Source organism: Ambystoma mexicanum, chromosome 3q (assembly GCF_040938575.1).
Source record: "Ambystoma mexicanum isolate Mex_15411 chromosome 3q, UKY_AmexF1_1, whole genome shotgun sequence".
NCBI lineage: Eukaryota > Metazoa > Chordata > Amphibia > Caudata > Ambystomatidae > Ambystoma > Ambystoma mexicanum.
Window position 1 is genome coordinate 1,034,723,910 of NC_090926.1, and position 17,936 is coordinate 1,034,741,845.

Here is a 17,936-nt window from a genome sequence, read left to right on the forward strand (position 1 = left end):
AGATACCTGAGGGTTCGTAGCGCTATATAAATGCCAATTTATTATTATTTTATTATTATTCGATTTCATATACTAGTCACTAGATGGCATTTTCTATCCGGGCGCCCCCCCATATGATGTGCTCCATATTGCCCATATCTTGCTCTCCCTAACTAAAGCCTTGCACTGTTTTACATACTGTCTCACATCTCACTATCCGTACAGAAGGACACTGCTTTCTAAGACACTACTAAAAAAGCACATTGCACCGCTGTGTATGGTGCCCTACTGTGTTGCACCTCTGGGTGTGTCTGGGGAGGTGTATGTGTTACTTAGTGCTGTTCTGTTTTTGTATACTGTGCTGTGTCATCTCTCATACCTCATTCTAGGACTCCTTTAAGCATCCTTTAGGTGTGGCATTGAGCTCTGCCATTTTGCATACCATTGTAGTTCATAACGGGGTGTCCCTCTGAGAGCGCATTGCCACATACTCTGCTGCTTTTTGCCCAAAGCCCTGGAATGTGTTAGACCCTGGCACACATCTAACTCCCTCTGTATCTACATGCTGCGTTTTCTTCTAGGTCATACTCTGCGTTCACCTATATGCATCGCTAAAATGCACACTGGGGAGGGGATGAGAGGAAGGATAGCTCAGGGGCAACGCATTTGCCTTGGAAGCAAGACAGCGCAGCGCAGCACAGGTTTGAATACCGATCCCGCGCTTAGAAACCACTCGTTGGTATTATGCGCGTTATAAATGAACAATTTCACATCTACGTATCACTACTAAATTCCCAGACTAATACATACCATCCCCACCATTTCACATTCCAGATCTACACTTTCTCTGAGCAAAAGCATCCAGCGGTGTATTATCTCGGTCCATGCTAGCGAGCACCCTCAAGGAAGAGAATAGTACCCCACACTAGTAATACATTGCTACCCGCAGCATCATTACGTGCGTGAGCTGCCCAGTGACAATGGGACACCCAAGGGAGGACAGCTGCGTCCATAAGGAAGTAATCTACAGGTGCACCAAAAATATTCCAAGCGACACGCAACCTACCACCAACTGGCTTTTGCAGCACCAGGCAACAACAACACACTGGCCCTGGGAAGTGAAAGGCTACAAGCCAGATCTGAAACCTGCTTTGTTTCATGCTACCCTCTCCACCAAATTAGATGACCAGTGCCCTTCTCGAAGCACACCAAGAGAAAGAACTCAGGCAACCGGCTACATGAGGACAAGAACCAGACCCTTGTAGACATCCCACAGCCAACCCTAGATGCAAAAATCTCAACAATACAATTTTAGAGCAGTAACTTTGTATCCTTTGCCCACTCATCATGGCAAATATGCTGAAGACCACATGCCCTCAAGTAGAACCCTCAGCCACACAAGCAACACCTCAAAATTTCGACTTCACACCACATTGACTTCCCGGACTGTGCGAGACTCCTAATTCATCTCCTGCTCAACCACCAAACGAATGTCTCCTTCCTACTTATTTACAGACCACCATCATATAACCCAACTTTTAGAGATCACTTTGCTGACATACGTGCCAACCTAGTGATACAACTCAAACATCCCAGTGGTCCTTGGAGACTTCAAGATCTGGTTCAAGATGCAAACACAATCAGCACCCAAAATCTTGAGCTGCTACAGGGCCAGATTTCACCTCAAACAAATGGTCAAAGAAGAGCCACACACTGCAGGCTACGCCCTTGACGCCACCTCTTGTGAAGAAGGCCTAATAATCAGCCCAGCCCCACATTCAGATACTAGGGAGTGATCATCATCGCCAGTGCCCCAACTCCTGAGTCGCATACGAGAAACAACCATTGGCATCTTATGGAAGAGAGCAAGCCCAACCCCAATGAAAAGACATTTAGCAACTCTAGAAAACTGAATAGCCAAAGCACTAGACACCCGTACCCCAGTAATGCACATCACCCTCTCCCAAATAAAGACTTCAGCAAGATGGTTCACAGTCATACCCGTCCTAGAAACACTGTCAAAAAGAAATCGACTACTTGAAAAAAGATGGAGAACACACTAAAATCCACAAGACAAGATAGACAACTAAAGTCAGATCCACCACTACAAAGTGGGAGTCATTAAAGCAAAGGAGCATTATTCTGAATGAATCAATAATGCACCGCATCCAGAGAAAAAACGTTCCAAATTATCGAGAGGAGAAACCACGCTTCCTGCAGAAAAATACCTTCAGTTTCCCAAAAATGATGTGTTGCTATTGTGTACCGTTTCAGAAGCAAAGAACTAAAGATTCAGCCAGTATCGATGCTGCAACAAGGAATGGAAATGAAAGATTCAAACCCTGGTCAATGACATTCAGTCTACAACCCCCGACGAACACGTTTAAACCAATATCTGAACCAGACTTATCAACAAAGCCGACTCTCCAATTGACCTCTGGCCCCCCAAACATCTACAAAGAGATCACTAATGAGGAAACACCAATATTACACTTTTGCAAATTAATTAACTGCTCACTTGAAAAAGATATTGTACCAAACACCTTAAGACTGCCTACATCAAAATAATTCTAAGAAGAACTTCTCTGGAGAACCAGAAGGCTCCCCCAACTTTAGTACTGTCTCAAACATACCATACCCAGACAAAATTCAAGGGGTGCTACCTATTCAGTCATACCTTGGAGCATGAAGAGTCTAATTACTTACCAGATCTCTCACAAGTCAGTGTTAGACCTATGAGAGGTGCAAAATCAGTGCTAATCTCCATTTGGGATGCCTCAAAATCTCAGCAGATGACAACATTACCTTGGCACTTAAATACTCCTCGACAGCTCAGATGCCTTTGGCACTGTCAACCAGAGTACACCAATTAGAAGGCTAAAAAAACACATTCCTTAACACAACTCTCCAGTGGAAGAGATTGTTCCTAACAGACAGACAGAAATAACATGGCTCGCCCTTTCAGTTTGAACCCTTGAACCATTGCTTGTGGTTGCCCCAGGGATCATGCCTCTCGCCGCTCCTCTTCAAGATCTATATGACCATTGTGATGAAGACCAAAAGTCATATGGGCTCACCTGTTAAAACTATGCAAATGATACCAAATCATGTACAAATTGACAACCAACAGAAAGTCCAGCACCACCCTCAGCAACTTCCTCATGTGAGTAAGTGAACGGATAACTGCCAAATACCAAAACCTCAACACCGACAATACAGAAAGAATGACAGGTTCAACTCACACCACCCCTGAAACACCTCTCGCATTGTCTTTGGAAATGGATAACTGCCCTGAACCATCTAAAGTGATCTTAAACCTGGTCACATTAATGGACAAGGGACTCACGCTGGACACAGAAGTCAACACAAAAGTCAAAAAGTGCTTCTACAACCCCTTTTAGTTGGTGAAAGTCCTAGGACTGGACGGAATGCCCTCTTAAATTGTATGCACATTTTCAGACCGCGCCCCTAGGACCTTTCTCTAACCAGTTCAAGCACATCTGGTGCCAAGGTACAGCCTCCCTATCAATGGGAGAAGCCACAATATGTGTAATACACAAGGAAGGTAGGGCTCCAGCTTCAGTCGCATTGTATAGGCCAATAGGAGTGCTTAATTCTGATATAAAATTATATGCAAAGATTCTTGCGAGGTGCTTGGACAAGCACCTACCTTCTATAACAGGCCTAGAGCAATCAGGTTCGTAGCGGGAAGACAGGGGCGGATATTGTTAGAAAGGTTGTCAGCTTGATTGATATCGCACAAAAACCAAAACACCAGCTGTGGTTGTAGCCATAGACACAGAGAAGGCCCTTGACCGGGTCGAGTGGCCATTTCTGCGGGTGACTATGACTAAACTCAACCTAGGTGAACATTTTATAAAAGGAATATTTGCCCTCTATACATCTGCCACAGCGAAGGTCTCTTCCGGCGGATTCCTTTTGGAGGGTTTCCGCCCCACCGGAGGGAACACAATGTCAATCACAGTGAATTTGGGTGAATTTCATGTTTTTCCTCCAAGAAGTTTACAAATGATATGTTTCTTTGACACTTCTGATGACATTGCCTAAAACATTCTTGCATATACCTAATGCGGTAGATTGTCCTCCTACAAACTGGGTGAAACAATCATTCAAACTCTTCCGCAAATGTTCATAGGATGTTTTCTTTAACAAGATAGAATGAACGTTTAAGCCAAAAAGGAAAGTTACCAGTTACTTAGCAGAGAAAAAACTTTGGGTAAACTTAAGTGACTCCATGTGATAATGTCTCTGCAGAAATGTCACCTGGCAAAAAAGTCACCAAAAAATTGCCATTTTTTGCCTGGACATTATCACATTCACATTAAACATGCGGGGGAGACCTCTGCGATCAAGGCGAGTGGGGTCACACCTGCAATCCCCGGTCCCCTTGACCCCATATATATGGTCACCATGTAAAATGTCGCACCATCCTTTTCCTGGGGGACATTATGTATGGCAACCACATATATGGGGATAAAATGACCGTATACCACTTAAATTGCGTTTTTATTTTCCAGCACATTAGGTGGAAACTGTTCAATTCGTTTGCTGTGAAATTCTGCAGTGAAATTTCATTTTCTGAGTTTTTCCAACAAGCTAATTGGACAACTGAAGCCAAACAAAGTTAGTACACACATTGCTGAGAAATTCCACAGCAAAAGTTAATTTCAGGTTTTAAAGCACACATTAAGTGATTGCATGTTTTTATTAATATCACAAATTGTAGTGCATATTTGTGTATTTATATGTATTGTGTTTATACCATGCTTTACATCAATTGCCATACACATTTAAAAACGGTACGTCGAATGCAAACAATGGAAACAAGCAAAAATGGAAAAACGGAATTGATGGAAAAAAGTAAAAATATACCAATTACATAGAAGGCAGATGTTGTTTGAGATGAGTATGGAAAAGAGATCTGGAAGAACGAGAAGAAATGCAAAGTGGGAGCGTGTTCCGCTGCGGTGGGGCCAACAAAGTAAAAGAACGGAAACGCAACTGAGCACATGGGGGGCGGGGCTCAGTGAGAAGAAATTGGGAGTTGGAGCGAAGAGATCGAGCAGTGCAGTAGAAAGACACAATGGAGGATACGTAAGGTGGGGGATAGGCATTGCTAGGGGTGGCGCTGAGGGGACGATAGCCCTGGATCTTTTGGTTGTAGCCCCGGATAGATGCTCAGGGCCCACAACCAAAGGGCTAGCTAGCCCCGAGTCCCGACAGAACTGACATTAGCTGAGCTCCAGATCTTTTCCAGACCTATCAAGACCCCTGGGTAGGGGTAGATTATGAAGGGATTTGCAGACTAAACAAAGAAAATAAAATTTGAGGCGAGAGTGAAAAGGAAGCCAATGCAAGGAGGATTGGGCAGGCGAGGTGGAATCGCGAGAGGATAGGGAAAAGTAGGCGGATAGAAGAAGAATAAATATATTTAAGAGGGCTAAGACGCGAGACAGGAAGGCCAAAGAGTAGAGAAGAGCATTAAAAGAGGGGTGAAAATACAAACAGTTTAGAAGTCTGGAAAGAAAGGCAGGGCCCAGCTTTGCAGGTGTTGTAAAGATGTGCACGACAGGAGCAGGATATAGAAGAGTTGTGAAGTGAAGTATCCAGGTAGGAACCAAGATTTCAAGCAACAGGGGCAAGAAGTCGAGTTCAGGAAGGAAAAGAAATAGAACAGAGTGGAAGCGGGGGAGAAATCCTGGGGAGCAGGATGGGAAAGAACTTCAGTTTCTGAAGAGTTTAAGCCTTGAAAAAGACCAGCCATGCAAGATTGGATGGCCAATTAGCAAGAACAGATGTTGTCGTGGATTCAAGACGGGAAAGAATTCTGCACATTTTGCATAATCTGCAAACGCGCACTTTTCAAATATCTCCGTTTTCACCTGCACGAAATGCTCTCTTTTTCAATAAGGCACACGTAAAACACTTTTCATATTTATAAAATATTACACTTAATTGCAACATGAAATATTATTTATATGATGAAATGCACAGGACAGAAACTCTAGCAACATGCTTAGCCATAATTAACAGAAAAATGGCTGCACATTTTAAAATTCATCGTGACTTTAATGCAACAGATCTGAGATTTGGGGGTGTTGTGCATGCGCAGGACAGGGACGTTGGAGGATGGACAGATTTGGAAAATGAAAAGAGGGAATATAATAGATTATCCGTCCGCATTTTTCTGCGCTGATGTACCAGGGGTAAAATATGTCTTTGTTTCAAAATAATTAAGGTGACTGTATTTTTCACAATTTGATCAAATTCCGAGCACAGATCCTGAATTTCATTGGGTGGCTGAGTCATCGCAGCGTAAATGGGCATCACGAGAGATTTGTCCAGGATGAGGATGAACGTAATTGTGCAAAAGGCATGATAGGGGTTTCCTTCGCACTAACAAGCAACCCTTTGCATATGGCCGAGCTCTTTGTATACCCAGCAGCAGTGCACCAGAGCCTCTCAATGGAAGCAGCTGCTGAACGAGCTATCCTCTTTCACAGTATTCATTGAGATGATTGGAGTTTGAGAAAGCATTGTGGATCACATGGATTATTTAATTGTAAGAACCAGGTGTGTACCCTGAGATTGACTTGCTTTAGGGTGAAAGTGTTTTAGCTTTTCTGATTCTAAGAGTAACAGAAAGATGAGTATTTTTGCGAAGGATTTCTGTGCATCTCGTGCTTTCCTTTATTCCTGGAATGTTTGCAAATTCAGCCAAACACAAATCACAAGCTTTGGGTGAATGATGTATGTGGAAAGAAGGAATAATGTTCTGGCTAGACCAGCCTTGTGGCAGGACAACGCTTTCCCGATTTTACAAGATGCACTTTGGGATACTTTTCTATACTGGAAGCTCGCTCATGGTCCTGCCAAGGAGTCAATGCTTCTTAACTGGCCCAAGGTTCGATGTTGGCGTCTTCTTTTGACACCGTCTTTCCATCTCTGTTTCAGGGATGTCATTTCACCAAAATGCCAGGGGTAGCGTAAGTGACATCACACAACCCTTGACCCTGATGACATCACAGGAAGTGATGTCATTTGACCCCTCCCCGAAGTGATATCACTATAATGTGATGTACATTTCATACAAGAATGAATCACCATATGTATCTTTAAGATCAGTGTGTATAGGCCCATATTACCAAATTACTGTGAATGCAAGCAGACGTCCATGGCCAAATGATGATGATGTGTTATTATATAGCACTTACGGTTAAGCGCTTTATATAGAAAAAATATACATACAATATCACCCAACCTCTGTTGGTACTCATTTATCGACCTCAGAAGGATTAAATGCTGAGTTGAGGTGTTTAGGAACAGACTAAATCAGTGACTCGCCCCCTGAAGTGTGCTTGAAATAAACCTTTAATGAGTCTAGCAATTATTGTATAGAATTCCAGAAAGACAATTTATTTGGTATTCCTACTCTTTCTTATTTAGGGTCAGTGCTGAAAGTGTTCGACTTGTGGCACTCCTGTTCTTATTTTTCTTATTTTTTTAAGGGGCCTGAACAAGAAAGCCAGCCTCTCCCCAGAAGTAAAGAGCCACATGGTGCTGGTCGCAAGGGAGACCTCAGAGGTCAAATTTGCGACCACTGGTGACCCCTAAATGACGTCCCTGCTCTGTTTAAAGGACCAGATGCCACAGTCAGCAGCCACTCCAAGTCACCTAGTCCTCCAGTCGAGGTCCTCCACTCTGAGATAAGCACCACTTTCGGCGTTCTACCATCGATCTCACATCTAAAGGGGTTGCTGCATGTGCACGCGGTAGCAGGAGCCGTCAACTGTTGAATACAGGGCAGCCTTAGAAGTCAAGTGGAGGGCAAAAGGGAACCCCCTTCTGACATGTTTTCTCCCATTAGTAGTCAAGTTTGCTTGGGTTCCAGATGAGTTGAAACATAGCGGGACAAAAATAATGATGGTTCAGGGGTGCAGGATCAGGGTGACTGGATCAGAGTTGCTGGATCAGAGGTGCTGGATCAGGGATACTGGATCAGGGATGCTGAATCAGGTGTGCAGGATCAGAGTTGCTGGATCTGGGGTGCTGGATCAGGGATACTGGATCAGGGATGCTGAATCGGTGTGCAGGATCAGAGTTGCTGGATCAGGGGTGCTGGATCAGGGGTGTTGGATCAGGGGTGCTGGATCAGGGATGCTGGACCAGGGTTGCTAGATCACAGCTGCTGCATAGGGCTGTTGGATCAGGGATGTTGGATCAGGGGTGCTGGATCAGAGGTGCTGGATCAGGGGTGCTGGATCAGGGTTGTTGGATCAGGGCTGGTGGATCTAGGATGTTGGATCTGGGATGTTGGAACAGGGGTGCTGGATAGGGCTGGTGGATCAGGGATGTTGGATCAGGGGTGTTAGATCAGGAGTGGTGGATCAGTGCTCCGAGATCAGGGTTGTTGGTTCAGGGTTGTTGGATCAGGGCTTCAAGATCAGGGATGTTGGTTCAGGGTTGCTGGATCAGGGCTTCAAGATCAGGGATGTTGGATCTGAAACTCAGAGATGTGGTCAGCAGCAGATGGTTCAAGCCTCACAGGAGAGGAGACTGGGGATTTCTAAATCATAGTGAAGGAAGCGAGTGACCACCCAGACAAGGATGGTCTTCTGCTCCCTGCAGGGGTGGTCCCCAGAACCCTAGAGCTCATGGTGGAGGGAGGCTAGGGTGCAGAAAATGTAGGGTACAAGATGCAGTGTGTAGTGAGGTCACGGTGAAGGGAAGTGGGATGCAGTGAGGTTCGGGTTCAGTGAGGCCTGGTGATCATGAAGGAAGATGGGGTGCAGTGAGAGTAGCATGCACTGAGCTGAGCGTGCATGGGTGTAAGGTTGCAGAAGGTACAGAAGAGGCAATTTTAATAAGAAGGTGAAAGTGGGGTGTGGTGAGGTTAGCATGCATGCAGTGCGGTCAGGATGCAGACATTACAGTGTCCCCGAAGGCCTGGGGTCCGGCAAGAGAGGGCGCAGAAAGGTCAGTGTGTAGAGGGGTCAATGTGCGAAGAGGTCAGGATTCGGAGAGGTTAGGTTACAGAGGTCGGGGTTCAGAGAGTTCAGTTCAAGGTGATGTGAGGTCAGGGTACAGAGGCGCCAGAGCACAGGGAGAGGGAGGGTACTGGGATGTCAGGGTGACCTCGGGGACAGTCACATAAGGTCACGTTGTTCAAAGTGTGCGGGGTGCATAGGGGTAAGGGTACGGCGATTACCTCGGATAGGTGTCGTGGATCTGAATGGCCAGTACGTCCGAGAAAGGGAATGCCGGGAAAATCCCTCAATGAACATTTGCAACAGTCGGAGCCTGTCCTTGAGACGGGGTGGGTCGTATTATGATCCCACAGACCAGGCCATGACACCCCGCTATTGACTGGAGGCTAGCTGAGCGGCAACATGCTCGCCTTGGAAGCAAGACAAGGCAGAGCAACATGGGTTCGATCCTCGGGTCCGTGCTGAGAAACCCCTGGGTATTAGGCGCTTTGTAAATAACCAATCATATGATCCCATGAGAGTGGCTAGAGACAGGGTGGGCAGAGGGTGTGGGTCTGGGCGTATCGCTGGCCCGCTACGTGCTCAGAGCAGCAATGGAGCGCCCTGTCTGCCCTGGGCGACCCAGGTCACCACGCTAGAGCGCCCAGGTGAGCTCTCGGGGAATGGGGTCAGCCGGTGTGGTGACAGCCAGCCAGGATTACAGGGAAGTCGCGGTGATAGCTATTGATTGGGAGCTGCTGCAAGCAAGGAGTGCAGCGCCACGCGCCAGCAGCTCTCAGTGCCAGCAGGCTGGGCACGGGAGGCTCCAGGGGTCAGAGGTGGGTGACAAGGATAGGGGGAGGACATTAATTAGAGATGTGCAAACTGTGGGGGGGCTAATGGAGAGTGGGTAGGCAGTGCTTAATTTGTAAATAAATAAGGGCAAGGGCCCAAATAATTTCCAGGCCCTGAATGTGCAAGCAGAGTAGCCTAGCCCCATTGACACATATACATGTGCATGCCAGCCTGGCTTCTAAACTAGTGAGTGAGCTGCACCTGGTACCATGACGGCGCCCACCACACGCCAAACCCACCGCCCCTTGCGCATCAGTGCTGCTAGTCAGCGAAGCTGACTGTGCAAGTGTGCTGGCATTGCCCCCGCCATCATCCTGCACTGGCACCCTTAATCCCGGTATTATTCATGGAACTCAATAATGAGCACAGCATCACCAGTGGTGTGGCTCGCACTGTTGCTGCATGTTGTGTGGCTAAGACCAGCAGTTAAAAAAAGAAAGTTGCCAAAGCTTCACAACATAATGGAGCTGAGTCTGAGACATTAGGTACGGGTGCTCAGAAATAAGTACCCAGGCGCAGCCCTGGCAAACACCATCACACATTAGGCACTGGGTCTGGGGCAGAGGAAGGACGGGGCAGAGATCATGGCACAGGGAGTGTGTGTGGAGACCCCCAGAACTGTTTCAATTTCTCTCATGAAGAACCAGGTGGTCCCAAAGTGACGGCACCCCTTCTCCCTTGCATCCCAGAGCTGAATAACACAGGACCCTTCCCTGGGGTGGAGGAGTGAGTCAGGGTGAAGGGGTGGGAAGGCTAGTGAGATGTGACGGGTGGGGAGTTCGCAGCTATGAAATGGCTGCGTGGGGTGCAGTGAGATGCACATTATGGCACACTCCATGCCATACAACATACGTGCTAGAGGTGGGGACAGGACGAAGCCGTGCAGCAGGGCTTCCATAACCCAGTCAGATTGTGTCAGCCCTTCATCCAGCCGACGCCGATATCATGAGCACCCCAAGCTGGTGATAACGGTGGCAGCACCCATTATTACAGCGCTTAGAAAACGGTAGGAGGTTCTATATGCATTGCCAAACGTGTATTATTATTATTATTATTATTATTACTAATAGTAGTGGTAGTACTGTAGTAGTAGTGTGTTAGTTAATATGACTATTAGTAGTATGTCCATCTATCTTATGGAATTAAGTTTACAAATCATAAAAAGTCTGTAATTACCTTTACAAAACACACACTGTAAGACACGCACAGCATTGCAGCACAGTAGAATACTAGTAGGACATTTTGGAAAGCTACAGGAAGGTGAAACGGTGAGACTTGTTATGTGACTGAAGTGTTACGACTGAGCACTGCAATTGTGTAATTCTTTTGGGGTTGTGCTGAACCTCCAGTGGTGTCGTTTTTAGATACATGATATGATATTGTATTTATATCGCGCTCATACACAAGTGTTTCAGAGCGCGATCACGACCTGGGGTTTAGATCAAGGTCTAAAACACGGTTCATGGTTTTTTTTTTAATCCCAAATTGGGAAAGGGGCTTCAAATGTGATTCTTAGTATAGCTCCTCACAGCTCCTGCTCCCCTTGGAGGAGCTAGTAGGCTCAGTATACCGAACACATGCCAAGGCCTGCCAAAGATGCTTTCAGCAGCCTCTTCATCAGAGCCCTCTTGCTGGTGCCTGCAGATTTGCCTCGAGGATTTAGTGCTGTTAGATCTCCCAAAGGGCTAAGAATTTGGAACCACTGGCTGGCTCATCTTTCTGGCTCGACATACAAGGTGCACTTCGATAGCAGCCACACAGGTCAGCTGGCTGAGGAAATGAAGACGAGCCCAGGCATAGTTCAATGCCATCCTTAGACCCCCCCTCTGGCTCGCTTAGATGTTCAGTTTAGCCCCTAATTTCTGGCCCTGGCCCGGGCAAGGCAGTGCACATATGTTTCCCACACCCCAGGCCAGACGCGGAGTGGTGCTGCATGTGAGGAATTTGACCATCCGGACAGTGGGTATGAACTCACCTGGGCTTTATTGAAATTTTATATGAAATTGAATGATGGTAGATCAACCTCTGGAAAATGTGTGGGGCTAATTCGCACACATTTTCCTGTGCTCGCCGCACGACATACACATAGACTTTTGTACTCTGGGTAGATACAGCCTACAGGTGCAGCACTCACTGTCATATTTAGTTGGGATCTGACAGGTGGAGTACATGATGCATCTCAGAAAGGGGAGGGACAAAACCTTCCTCTTGTCATGACCAGCCTAATGAACTATCAAATGCTCCATGGATCTGCCCTGTCCATTTGTTTACACTCTGCAGATAGTGGCAGCAATAAACATAATTAACATATTAATAGAGTATACTTCAAACAGGATGAACATACAGGGTAAAGGCGCACTACCTTCCTTTTTCGGGGTCACTGATTTCTACTCTCTGTGATAAACTACTTCATTTGATAATCTGATTTAGGTGCTCCTGTGTGGGTCTCGGCTACAAGACGTATATGACAAATGTAAAAGAGGAAGGCCCACCTAAACCTGGTGGGCAAACACAGGGATCACTTTTGTCTGACAATAGTCAGTCATAACATTCAAGAAATTATTATAAGAACAAATCAATCATTAATTAACATTCAGATATATCGGTTTCAGAATGTGCACATTTTAATTAGAACAGAATAGATTTAAAGAAAATATTCTTCATCGAATAAATAGGATATAGACAATTTCAACATTCAATAATCATTCCGTAAAGAACTGAAAATTAATTTTCAAACAAAATCATTCAGTGTTGGAAGTCAAAGTGTTGTACGACGCGTTTCGGAACCAGCCCTTCATCAGGTACAATTTTCAAAAGAAATTCCCTAAAATTAAACAAAGTAAATTAAATCCAATTTCTGTGTAATTAGATAAATATCTAATCATCATTTCAGAACCAAAAACTGACCTTTGTCCTTTTAATGTCCACTTGCAACTGAAAAAGGTTCTTTAAGGTGTGGTTCACTCTTGTGTTATCAGAATCTCAACCGTATGGTGGGCTACAACCTAGCAGAGAAATATATTTTTCACCAAAACTTATCCTCAATCCAATGTTAAAAAACCGTGTGTGGGACACAGTCGCTCAAACAAAGTGCTGGGTCCCACTACACAGTGATTTCATCTGTATTTCTGAGATATATAATTCTGACTACTCACCGTCTTCACGGTGGTTCTGGGCTTAACGTTGTTTTTTTCATCACACAAGCAATTTGATATTGGGGGCTCTATCTTCTTAATTCTGGTCTTCGTGGTTTTTAATTACAGCCTCCAATGGATTTATAATCTGTAAATTATCATGTTCATGTTAAATGCTTGAATCGCTGCATCTTATTTTTTCAAAATGCCATGAAGTGGCGAGCAACCATTCATTAGTTGACTTACTTTCTGCACAGAGCGCGTTGCGTCCTGCTGTAGTTGTGAATCTTCCTTCGCCCGTGCTCAGGTGTGCTGTTCGTCAAGTAGCTGCTAATCTTAATAGCTGACTCCAAGTTGACACAGCGATTCTTACCGATTACAAACATGTGTGTTGATAACTTCCGCGTACTGCGAAATGAAGCCGCAAGTGTTCTACGTCCGTGTTGTCATTAGGAATGCCGTAGTCAAGGCAACGAAGAAGGATGATGGGTAATTCTGCCTATATAATGTTTGAAGTCAGTGCCGGGCGCCATCTTGGAAAGAGGCCCGAATATTGACTCTAGTACAATGCAAGGCATTTCTCTTTTATTTTCGAACGGCGGTGATTTCTGAATCTACTTAATTCATTTTTGCTATGTTATTTCACTGTACAGAGTTTGAATTAATAATTAGAAACCTTATATTATTAACGGATTGATAGTCGGATAAGTGACGTCATTTCCCACAGTTACAAGTGAGAGCTGTTGTTCATTTACATTATGTCCTTTTATTTAATTTATATTGACCCCCTCCGTCTGTCAGTTTTCCCCTACGTAATCCATTTGTTGGATTATAGTTCCAAATTGTTGGTAAATCAAAATGAAAGCAGCAAGTAAATGAAAGTGGGTGAGCAGTCTTTAAAGGATATATCTTGTGGACCTTTAGAGATGACAGCTCATATCCCAATCAACGTTCATTCCTTTAGCCTCTCTTTTGGGAAGATCTTCTGAAGACTTCACAAGGTGTAACAAGAAGAACTCATTTGCACCCTGGCTGAAGGTACAGTCCACCATACAGCTTCCGCCAGTGAGGGAAGGGTAGAATTTCCATCGAAGGAAGCAAGATCCCTCCCCTAAACATTGCCTAGGGAACAGAGGGAGATACTGAATCCAGAGGTCCCTCCTGCAGCTCCAGACCCGGTACTCAGCCAGCACACAGTGTGCCCTGCTAGGTTCTGCAAACAAGATTCCTAGGTGGGAAGTGCCAGATAATCTTTGAACCAGACAAAGACAAGTCTGTTGCCTGCAACACTCTCCTCAGCTTTGGGACATCCGTTTTAAAGGACGACACCAGCCCAGTGAAGAAGCTAGGAGGATGGCATCGAAAAGCATCAACCAGCGTCTGCCTTCAAGGACATTTTCTAGCCAGTCGAGCCCCTGGAGCTGCAACCAACTGCACCACTGACTGTTGTTACGCCACAGTCACTCACGCCATCCGAGATGCCCGACATGTGCTTCAGACTCACCAACCAGCACTGAAACGAATCCTGACCCTGAGCCGCCATGTAGGCCTGCCTGCAGCCGTCCAGCCAGTCTCACTCGTCGAACTGCCTGCCGCCTGATACCCGCAGCTGTCTCCCATCTTGAACTCTGTCAAGTACCAAAAACCTCTACAAGCACGAGGTACATTGTTTTTCTGTCCTGCTGGTAATTCTCCGAAGGCCCCTGGTGACATTTTACGACTTATTGCTTTCCTTCCATGCCTTCTGTTCGCCTACAGGGAGGTGCCACAGAACAGAGTGGGGTTTAGCCCCTTTGAGGTTCTGTTTGGGCACCCTGTACGAGGTCCCCTCAGTCAAGTGAAAGAGGGTTGGGAGGGCAACCCCTCATTCCCTTCATGAGATGTGGTGGACTATGTACATGGCCTTCGGTGTAGAATGGCAAAGTACATGTAACAGTCAACAAACACCTAAACACCAGTGAGGAGCTGATGAAGCACTGGCACGACCAGAAGGCCACAGTGACAGTCTATTCACCAGCCCATTGGATGTGGATTGTGAAGCCCGACAAACCCAGTGCCCTTCAGGACAAGTGGACTGGGCCTTACTATGTGCTGGAAAATGTCAGTGAAGTGAATTATCATTGACGTGAAAGGACCTAAATAGATGTGCAGGGTCTTTCATGTCAACCAGCTAAAACCCCATTATAGCCGGGATGACCTGGTCATGGCATTAGTGACTGACAGAGAGACTGAGAAGGAGACTGATCCCCTCCTGCACATTGAAGCCACAAATGGGTCAATTGAAGGTGTCAACCTTGCAACGGATTTGTCAGAACAGCAACTGACAAACTGTTGCTGTTTAATGGGACAGTTTACCAGTCTGTTTTCACTGACTCCCAGTCACGCAGATTGGTGCACCCATGATGTGGACACTGGAGACAGTAAGCCTGTGAAGAGTAGGATTCACCGATTGTCTGATAAGTTCAGGGATACCATCAAAGAGGACGTTTCCAAGTTATTGTGTTAGTTGTTGTCACTAGGAGTGATAGAGCCATACCACAGCCCCTATGCTAGCCGAGTGGTACTGGTCCCTAAAAGGACCAGTGGTTGGAAGACAGAAGTTCGCCTTTGCGCAGACTACAGAGAGCCCAATTCTGTCACAAAGAAAGATGTTCACCCCATTCCTCGGGCAGATGAGTTCATTGACAAGTTCGGCGCTGCCAAGTACATGAGTACCTTCGACCTCACGGCAGGGTACTGGCAGGTTGACTTAACAGATGGAGCGAGAGAGAGGTCAGCATTCTCAACACCAGAAGGACATTATCGGTTCACTGTGATGCCCTTTGGATTGAAGAATGCCCCAGCCACTTTTCAGCGGATGGTTAACCATGTTTTGTCTGGTCTGGAAAACTTCAGTGTCGCCCATTTAGACAACATTGCTGTGTTCATCCACAAATGCTTCAGGTGCTGCAGAATGCAGGTCTGACTATCAAGGCCACGAAGTGCCAGATAGCTTGGGGCACCACAGTGACCTATCTAGGCCACCTGGTCGGTGGACGTAAGAAACCTCGCAAAACAAAGGAACAGGCTGTGAAGGATTGGGTGCACCAATCTGCGTGACTGGGAGTCAGGTGAGAGCCTTTATAGGTCTCACTGGGTACTACCGGTCATCAAGGGGTGTGGGACCATTTCCACGCTCCTGATTGATGTAACTTCCAAGAAGATTCTGAGAAGATAACCTGGACCCCCGCCTGTCAAACCTCCTTTCAGGATTTAAAGCATGGATTGTGCAGGGCCCCAGTTCTGAAAGTGCCAGACTGTGGTCAGGAGACAATTATCCAGAAAGACGCCTGTGATTTTGAGATTGGAGCAGTGTTAGCACAGCTGAACTCTCAAGGGGTAGAGCAACCTGTTGCCTACATTAGCAGGAGATTTACAAAAAGGCAAAGGAACCTGCCACTCTAAAACTTGAGGAGAACCATCTCCGGTTCCGGAAGCACCTCAAGACCTTCCTCTTTTCTTCTGCCTTCGCTCCCCCTCTCCCCTGCTGATCTGTTCTCTCTTGGTACCATGCACCTGGCCACCCTCTGTCCTTCAGGCCCAGGTACCTGCTCATCCTGCCACCCTCCCGGACTGCCTCCGGGCCACCCCTTGCACTGGGGTCTGTATCTGTACCCATACAGCCCCCACTTTTTCTTCCTGCACTTATCAGACCTACCCTGTCTGCTGCCTTAAACCTAGCACTTGCAAATTGCTGGCTGCATTACCACTGTTTGTTGCCTTTATTATTTATTTATTGTTATTTATCTGTTTCTACTCTGCTTCGCACTTTCCACTTCTCTCCCCTTCCATGCACTTTTCCCCTCCCCCTCTCCCATGCACTTGTGCATTCTCAATGTCACTGGGCCTAGTAAGATCTCTGTTTTGTTCTCCCCTGTTCCCCTCTCTTGCTTTGTCGCGCTCTGAAACCCTTGTGTAAGAGTGTGATAGAAATAAAATATCAATCAATCAATCAAACAACTGGGCTGTTGTTGAAAAAGAGGCTTACGCAGTCATGCAAGCCATAAAGGAGCTGAAACCCTGAATCTTTGGGTCACATTTTATGATCCAGACAACACTCGCCTCTTCTATAGTTAATGGCCATGGAAGGGGAGAACCCTAATCTGTTGCGTTTGGCCATATCTCTACAGGGATAAGATACCAACATCCAACACAAGCCGGGCTCCCAGCATGGAAATGCAGATTGCCTCAGCCGGTACTTTCACATTGATGACAAACCAGACCCTCAGTTGGGTGGTGGGTCACATGTTGTGGCTGGGGGACATATGAGGAATTCGACCAGCCGCACGGTTGGTGTGCACTTTGCTGGTCTTTTTTGAAATGTCATATGAAATTGAATGAGGGTAGATCGACCTCTGGAAAAGGTGGGGGGCTAATCCGCACTCATTTTCCTATGGTCACCGCACGACATACATATAGACCCGCCGTGTACTCTTGGTGGACACAGCCTACAGGCGCAGTCCTCCCTGTCATATTTAATTGGGCTCTGACAGGTGGAGTACATGATGCTTCTCAGAAGGGGAGGGCCAAAACCTTCCTCCTGCCATGGCCAGTTTAATTAACTTTCAAAGGGTCCATGGATCCGCCCTGTCCATTTGTCTACACTCTGCAGATGGCGGCAGCATTTAACATAATTAATAAATGAATAGAGTGTATTTCAAACAGGCCTTACAGCTTCCGCCAGTGAAGGAAGGCTAGGATTTCCAAAGAGGGATGCAAGATCCCTCCCTTAAACATCTCCCAGGGAGATACAGAATCCAGAGGCCCCTCCAGCAGCTCCAGAACCGGTACTCAGCCAGCACATGGCGTGCCCTGCTAGTCTCTGCAAACAAGATTCCTAGGTGGGAAGTGCCAGAGAGTCTCTGAACAAAAACAATGACAAGGGCGTTGCCTGCCACACTCTCCTCAGCTTTGGGCTGTCAGCCTTAAAGGATGACACAAG

At 46.2% G+C, this 17,936-nt stretch overlaps 1 protein-coding gene and 1 long non-coding RNA gene across 5 annotated transcripts in view; one reads left to right on the top strand and one right to left on the bottom strand.

Annotated features, from left to right (window-relative positions):
- The window catches only part of RBFOX3 (RNA binding fox-1 homolog 3), a 3,087,537-nt gene that overhangs the window by 1,838,467 nt on the left and 1,231,134 nt on the right, over window positions 1-17,936 (top strand). The window lies entirely within an intron of this gene.
- LOC138581949 (uncharacterized) lies at window positions 12,445-13,370 on the bottom strand. Its single transcript, XR_011304898.1, has 4 exons — window positions 13,202-13,370; window positions 12,977-13,103; window positions 12,729-12,826; window positions 12,445-12,645 (listed from the first exon to the last, which is right to left on the bottom strand). It is a non-coding gene; the product is annotated as an uncharacterized lncRNA (long non-coding RNA).